We start from the raw sequence: 7,441 nt of genomic DNA on the forward strand, positions 1-7,441 counted from the left end.
AACAAAGATGGTGACTTGAAGAGATTCCCACTGTGCTCAAAGTTTGCCTCTGAAGACTAAGAGGTGAGCTGGTCAAGAATCCCTGGAAATATCTGGGAAAAGGTTTTACGTGACTTGGTTTTGACTAGGTACAAAGTTCCCGTGGGAAAAGATCCTTGCCTCTGCAGCAGGCTGGGTGCCTTAGGGTGCCTTAGGGTGCCTTAGTTCTTTGCAGAGCAAAGAGGACCACTGAAATGCCATTTTATTTTATTTTTATTGTATTAGTGCAAAAAAACTTTCCAGAACTGTAAAACTACTTTCAAAAACATAGACATATTGTGGAAGTGGGGAAGAAACACTGGGGGATTTGTTTCTACAAAAAAATATTTCTAAATATTTCTAAAAAAGAAAAGCAAATAGAAAATAGGGTTGCATTTCAGGATTCTAAAACTACTTTGAAAATTTGGAAGCAGATTTTGGAAGCTCTCAGTCATTATTCACTTGAGCACTTCCCACAGCCTTTCCAGTGGGCTTTCGCCTTCGGTACTGGAAGGAGGGGGCCTCAAGTCACCGTAGAGCTTGGTGGTGCTAAAATGAAAACTCGTCCGAGTCAGAGATGCTGCTGTTGCTGTTCCAGCAGTAGAGATCTCGTGTCCAGCCAGCAGCTTTCAGTTTTTCTTCAATGTGATGCCTGTGCAGAGAGGAGGTGGCTGAGGGCCCAGCTGCCAGTGGCACACAGGGACCCTCGTGCACAGCAGGGCCCAGAGCTGGCAAGGCTCCCCAGCATGGCTGGAGCTGCTGGCACAGCTGGGCCCAGCTGGACAGCTGCCTCTCAAGGCCCCAGCCAGCAGGGGATGGCTCTGGGCAGGGTCCCTGGCCAGGAGCGGGCCCCAGAGCATCTCTGCCTTTCAAGGGCAATCTCGGCCCTGCTCTTTCTCCTCCCCACCTCTCTCTGCCTCTGCCCTGTGCCCCTGGGGCTGCTCTTGGCCAGACAGCCTCAGTGGGAGCCAGCACTGGCTGCTGCCCTAGCGGGCCCCCAGGACAAGGCCCAGCAATTGAGAGGCCAATGGAATCACTGTGCAACAGCAGAACCCTTAGCAGAGTTATTTGGACAATCATGGACTGGCCACAACTCCATTGCAGCCCCTCTGGGAAAGTTCCCTGACTATGAGCAGCCTTTAAAAGAAGCTGTTTGAGCTAGAGATCAGCACAACACTCACCGTTTTCTCTTCCAGCAATACCAGATTATGGCACAGCACATCATCAGGCAAAGTGCTGCACCAGCCACAATGGCCATCAACTTCTTCAAACACGGTGTTACCCAGCAGAAAACTCTTGTGCTCTTCCCGATGTTTTCAGCATGTGTTGTGGTGCCGGCTGCATCTGTGGGAGCAATGGGGAGCGTGAGCCCGTGCTGTGCTGCACTGCTGAGCTGGCAGCATGGTGGATACAGGCAGGACGTTCTCTGTTTCCCCCAGAGCTGGGGCCTGCAAGCACCTTGCCACCCCTTGGCACAGGACTGCTCACTGCCCGAGCCCCTGAGCCTGCACACTGTAATTCTTCTGTGCTGTGCCCTTCTGCTGCAGGCAATACTAGTCAAAGACATGGATAAGGACAAGGAAAACGGCCAGCGTTTTGGAGCTGCTCCAGGGCCCTCCCTCCTGCACAGAGCTGCTTCTCTGCATCTACCCAGAGAGTGGGAAATCCCAGGGGATCTCAGGCCCATGGTGCACTTTGGGCTCCCTGGCAGCTGATGCCAAATGCCTTCCTGCAGGGGCTGGGCAGAGGCTGCAGCCAGGCCAGGCTGGGAAACAGCCCTGCAGGTCATCAAAGCAGCAGCGGAGCAGCGAGACTGCCATGGAACCCTTCCCGCTGTGCCGGGCACGGCGTGTCCAGATGTGCAGCCAAAGCCCCTGGCTGCTGAGTCCCAGGGGAAGCATGAGGGAAATACACCCACCTTGTCCTCCTGCCTGCTGCATTTCCTTCAGCATTTGCCTCATATTTTTGGATGTCTCATGGGGTTTCTGGTGTCCTTTGCCTTTGTTCTTTCCCCTCGGAGGACCTTAGAGCAACAGAGTTCCATTTCCCAGGAATGGATCCCACAAGAGCAGGGCTCAGCCGGTGGGGTCATCAGGGACACACTACTCACCCCTGCCATGGGAGCCAGGCTTCTGTGCAGGAATCAGCAAAGGAGCTGGAGAAGTCCTTGCTGCAGACACACCTGTAACACAAGAGCCACAGAAGCTTCTGTCACCTGATTCCTGCCAGGTTGTCAACAATTATTCCTTGGTAGCACACTGAGTACATACCTGAGAGGGGCTCAGATAGGACCAACACTTTATGCAGCCAAGCTAATGGAGAAGCCTTCCCAAACACCTCATCTAGAAGGGAGCAGAGATCAGACCCATTTCCATGGTGTGTTGGATTCCCCTTCTGCCTCAGGGAACTGGGCACTGCAAGGGGCTCAGGTAAGTTTGTGGGAGTCGGACGTGAATGGATAAAGCCAAAGCTGCACAGCAGCCTGGGGAGCTCTGGGCTGGCTCCTGGTCACACTCCAGATTCTTTTCACGCCCTGTGAAACATCCCTGGAAAGGTGGGCAAACACCCCAGGGCCTTGCAAGACTCTCTCATTTCCACTGCAGAAACCCTCCCTAAAGGCCTGAGAAAAACTACAGGCGGCCATGCCACAGGTGTCACTCATTTCACCACTCCCTGCCCCGTGACAGCTCCCCCAGCCCCAGGGGACAGGCTCAGGCCCTGTCAGGACCCAGCGCAGCCCCTGCCCAGTCGGGAGCCAGGGCTGGCTCTGGCCCTGGGCTGGCGGCAGAGCTCCCGCTCGGGGCTGCTCCTGTGCCTTGGGCCTCTGGGCACTCAGGGCCAGCTCCGCAGCAGCTGCAGCGCCAGGGACGTTGCTGCACCACTCCCGTTTCCCCGGTGCTGTGAATGAGCTCCAGAGGCCTGGAAGCCGAGGCGCCTCCAGCTTTGGCTGCTGCCGGGCTGGGCAAGGGCAGGCCCTGGGGGAAGAGCTGCTGCCACACAGCTCCGGCCAGGGCTGAGCCCGGCACAGCAATTACCTGCTCTGCCTGTGCCCGTGTCTGGCATCACCTTCCTTCCTGCAGCTGGGGCTGCCAATGAGCCACTGCTTCCTCGGGGAAACACCTCCTTCAGCCCTGCCTTTTGGTCCATCACTTGAGAAACAAAAAAGGACAGTTGGATCAGATGGAACAGTTCACCATTTCTTTGCTGGCATCTTCAGGGCAGCATGCTTATCAAAAATGGGGAAAAGATTCACAAAATATCTGTGCTTTTGTGGCTGGGCCAGGGTCCTCCCTTCCCCAGACAGCTGCCAGCGCTGAGCAGAAATCATGAGGGGATCACTCAGGGCAAGGGCACACACGTGCATGGTTCTGTGCTGGCACCAGCTTTGGGATCTTGAGCCAGCAGCTCTCCCAGGGGAAAGGCCTTGACCTACCCTCAGCATGTCCCAGAGGCTCAATCCTGAACGTGGGTGGGGAAGCCAGATCACTTTCACCAACCGGGTTAGCTGCAAAGAAAGGCAAGACTGAAGAGCTCCTCTGACACTGTTGAAGATTCTCCTTCAAGCCTAAGTGCAAGTGAGGGCACCTGGGTGACTGGTGCCCTCCAAGGCACTCCCTCAGCTCTGCCTCCCACTCAGGAGGAGGGGGACCTCGTGCCTGCAGTGGCCCCACACTGGGATGGAAGGAGCCCCTTGCCAGGCAGTCGAGGCAGAAAGGACTCCCTGGAACTGCCAGCAGCTCTAAAGCCAGCCCCACGCAGGGCCAGGGCTTGGCAGTAGCAGCAGGAGCAGCTCAGGCTCCCTGGGGCTGGCAAAGGAGCTGCCAAAGGCTCAGCCCTGGGGCACAGCCCTGGGCCCGGCCCCTTCCCTGTCTGCCCTTCTCCCTGGCTGCACAGAGCACATGGAAGGACACACTGCCATTGCACACGGGAGGAATATGGACAGCTACATGCTCCCACTGACACCAATCCTGTGGAATCCTACAGAGCTCTAGAAAGGAGCAGGGCAAGACTTCCAAAACTGATCAACCTTCAGAGGAACTTAGGGGAAATGCCACTTGACTGCGCTCTTGTCACATTGACACTGATAATTCTGTCAGGAAATGTACATTGAGAACTTGCCTCCAACATCTGGCAAGGTCTTCAAACCACCATTCACCAGTGTTTCCAAGTAATTTAAGACGTGATCCTCATCTAAAAGGGAGCAGAGATCAGAACCATTTCCATGGTGTGCTGGGATCCCATTCTGCCTTAAGGAACTGGGTACTGCAAGGGGGATGAGTAAGGCTGTGGGAGCCTGTGGCTCCTGGTCACACTCCACACACTTCCCATGTCTTTTGCAACATCCCTGGAGGGGCTGCTGGAGCAGCCCAGGGCCCTGGGCCTCCCTCATTCCCACACAGGAACCCCTCACTAAATGCTTGGGGAAAACTGCAGCAGGCAGTGCCACAACTATCCCTCCCAACCTCTGTCCCTCCCTCCTGCTTGCCCACCTGCCCATGGAACAGCTCCCACAGCCCAAGGGGACATATCCAGGCTCTCTCAGGACACACCGGAGCGTTGCTCACCTCCTCTGCCCATTCCTCACCATGGGCACCCCATGCACTCGCTTCCAGTTTTCAGGACATGTCTCCCACAGAGGGACCCCAACAGGACTGCTCAGTACCCGAGTGCCCTGAGCCTGCTCACGATAATTCCCCCGGGCTGTGCCAGTCTTGTCTGGGCTGTGCCTGCACTGCCAGGCAGCAGAGATGGCAGGCAGCTCAAGCCTCAGCAGGTCTCAGGCCCAGAGGCACAGCAATTACCTCCTGGGCCTGTGCCTGGCATCTCTTCCCTTCCTTCAGGTAATGCCACCTTCCACAGAGCCTCTCTGTCCATCCCTTGAGAAAGGAAGAGGCACAGCTGGATCAGATGGAATCATTACGCACTGGGGCGGTGGCCTCTTCAGGAGGCAACACATGTCCCAGTCATGGATAAGGATCAGGAAAATCCTGATCCCTCCAGTGCCTTGGGACTGGCTATGGCCCTCCCTCCTCCAAGCAGCCACCACTCCGGATGGGCCTGGGGATTGGGAAATTGCAGAGGAAATCAGGCCAGTGGTGCAGTTTGGGCTGCCTGTCAGCTGATGCCAAATGCCTTCCTGCAGAGGCTGGGCAGAAGCTGCAGCCAGGCCAGGCTGGGAAACAGCCCTGCAGGGCATGAAAGCAGCAGCGGGGCAGCGAGGCTGCCATGGATCCCTTCCCGCTGTGCCGGGCACGGCGTGTCCAGATGGGCAGCCAAAGCCCACGGCTGCTGAGTCCCAGGGTAAGGCAGAGGGAAATGCTCTCACCATGCCCTTTCTGCAGTTCTGTCTCGATTTGTTTCAGGATGTTGTTTGGCTCGTGGGGTTTCTTCTGGCCTTTGCCTTTGTTCTTCCCTCTCAGAGGACCTTAAGAGAAAGTAGTTCCGTTTCCCAGGAATGGAGCCCACAAAAGCAGGGCTCAGCTGGTGGGGTCAGCAGGAGCACACTACTCACCCCTGCCATGGGAGCCAGCTTTCTGTGTAGGAATCCGCAAAGGAGCAGGAAAAGTCCTCCCTGCAGACACATCTGTAACACAAGAGCCACAGAAGCTTCTGTCACCTCCTTCCTGCCAGGCTGTCAACAATTATTCCTTGGTGGCACACTGAGAACATACCTGCAGGAGACTCCAAGGGCTTCAAAACTTTATGCAGCCAAGCTAATGGAGAAGCCTTCCAAGAAACCTCAGCTAGATCGGAGCACAGATTGAGAACATTTTTCAGGGTGTGCTGGGATCCCCTTCTGCCTCAGGGAACTGGGCACTGCAAGGGGGTTGGGCAAGGCCGTGCGAGCCGGATGTGAATGGACATGGCCAAAGCTGCACAGGGGCCTTAGGAACTCTGGGCTGGCTCCTGGTGCCTCTTTCCATGCCCTCTGCAACATCCCTGGAGGGGCTGCTGGAGCAGCCCAGGGCCCTGGGTCTCTCTCTCACTCCCACACCTGAAACTCTTGCTGAAGCACTGGGGAAAACTGCAGCAGGCAGTGCCACAACTAACCCTCTATCCCTCCATCCCTCCTGCCCTTTCTCCCTCCCTTTCTATCTTCTTCTGTCTCTCCATCTCTATTTTCCCCTGGCACTAATCCCACAGGCCAAGGGCCCAGCCTCTGCATTTACTTCTGGAGAAAGGAAGAGGGACAGCTGGGTCAGGTGGGGCTGTTCCCCACTGGGGAGGTGGCGCCTTCAGGAGGGAATGCTTGTCAAGGACAAGGCTAAGAATCAGGAAATCCCTATAAACTTTTTGGGTAGGCCAGGGTCCTCCCTTCTCCAAACTGCTGCCCTTTCTCTTCTACCCGGCAACTGCAAAATTGCAAGGGATCTCAGGCCTGTGGTGCAATTGGGCGGCCTGTCAGCTGATGCCAAATGCCTTCCTGCAGAGGCTGGGCAGAAGCTGCAACCTGGCCAGGCTGGGAAGCAGCCCTGCAGGGCGTCAAAGCAGCAGCAGCAGCTGTGGGGCAGCGAGGCTGCCATGGATCCCTTCCCGCTGTGCCGGGCACGGCGTGTCCAGATGTGCAGCCAAAGCCCCGGCTGCTGAGACCCAGGCGAAGCATGAGGGAAATGCACCCACCTTGTCCTGCCTGCTGCATTTCCTTCAGCATTTGCCTCATGTTTTCGGATGGCTCATGGGGTTTCTGGTGTCCTGTAGCTTTGTTCTTTGCCTGCGGAGGACCTTAGAGCAACAGAGTTCCATTTCCCAGGAATGGATCCAACAGAAGCAGGGCTCAGCCTGTGGGGTCAGCAGGGACACACTACTCACCCCTGCCATGGGAGCCAGGCTTCTGTGTAGGAATCAGCAAAGGAGATGGAGAAGTCCTCCCTGCAGACACACCTGTAACTCAACAGCCACAGAAGCTTCTGCCATCTCTGCTGATCTACACAGGCACCGCTGAGCCGCAGGAGCGGTGAGGGGATCGTGCAGGGCGAGGGCACACACGTGCATGGTTCTGTGCTGGCACGTGCAGCGATGCCCCCCTGGTCCAGCTTTGGGCTCTGAGCTGGCAGCTCTCACAGGGGAAAGGCCTTGACCTACCCTCAGCATCTCCCAGAGGCTCCGTCCTGGACATGGCTTGGGAAGCTGCACCACCTTCACCAGCAGGTTCAGCTGCAAAGAAAGGCAGGACAGAAGACCTGCAAAACCACCAACAGAAAACCAGCCAAACCTCACTAAAAAGTCACCACTACTCCTTGAAGTAAAATAGACTGATGCATGTTCAGACCTAAACTTTTAAGCTGTAAAACCGATTGTTATGGGAAGGAAAATGTTTTATTTTAAACTGTATTATTCATGAGGTTGTTTTAAGTGAACTGAATATTTAGATTGTGATATGCAAATTTATTTCAAAAAATAAAATATTTTTGTGCTTTTGTCA

The 7,441-nt window shown here is 55.7% G+C and overlaps 2 long non-coding RNA genes across 3 annotated transcripts; both read right to left on the minus strand.

Annotated features, from left to right (window-relative positions):
* Positions 1 to 234: 234 nt before the first annotated feature.
* On the minus strand, positions 235 to 2,469 carry LOC135307304 (uncharacterized). Of its 2 annotated transcripts, XR_010368010.1 has the most exons (5): positions 2,289 to 2,469; positions 2,129 to 2,200; positions 1,937 to 2,041; positions 1,200 to 1,362; positions 235 to 670 (listed from the first exon to the last, which is right to left on the minus strand). It is a non-coding gene; the product is annotated as an uncharacterized LOC135307304 (long non-coding RNA). The 2 variants fall into 2 exon arrangements; XR_010368009.1 differs by having other exon boundaries at positions 1,937 to 2,200.
* A 4,167-nt stretch (positions 2,470 to 6,636) lies between these two features.
* Positions 6,637 to 7,187, minus strand: LOC135307489 (uncharacterized). Its single transcript, XR_010368215.1, has 3 exons — positions 7,102 to 7,187; positions 6,829 to 6,900; positions 6,637 to 6,741 (listed from the first exon to the last, which is right to left on the minus strand). It is a non-coding gene; the product is annotated as an uncharacterized LOC135307489 (long non-coding RNA).
* Positions 7,188 to 7,441: the final 254 nt, after the last annotated feature.

This window comes from Passer domesticus, chromosome 9 (genome assembly GCF_036417665.1).
Source record: "Passer domesticus isolate bPasDom1 chromosome 9, bPasDom1.hap1, whole genome shotgun sequence".
NCBI classification, from domain to species: Eukaryota; Metazoa; Chordata; class Aves; order Passeriformes; family Passeridae; genus Passer; species Passer domesticus.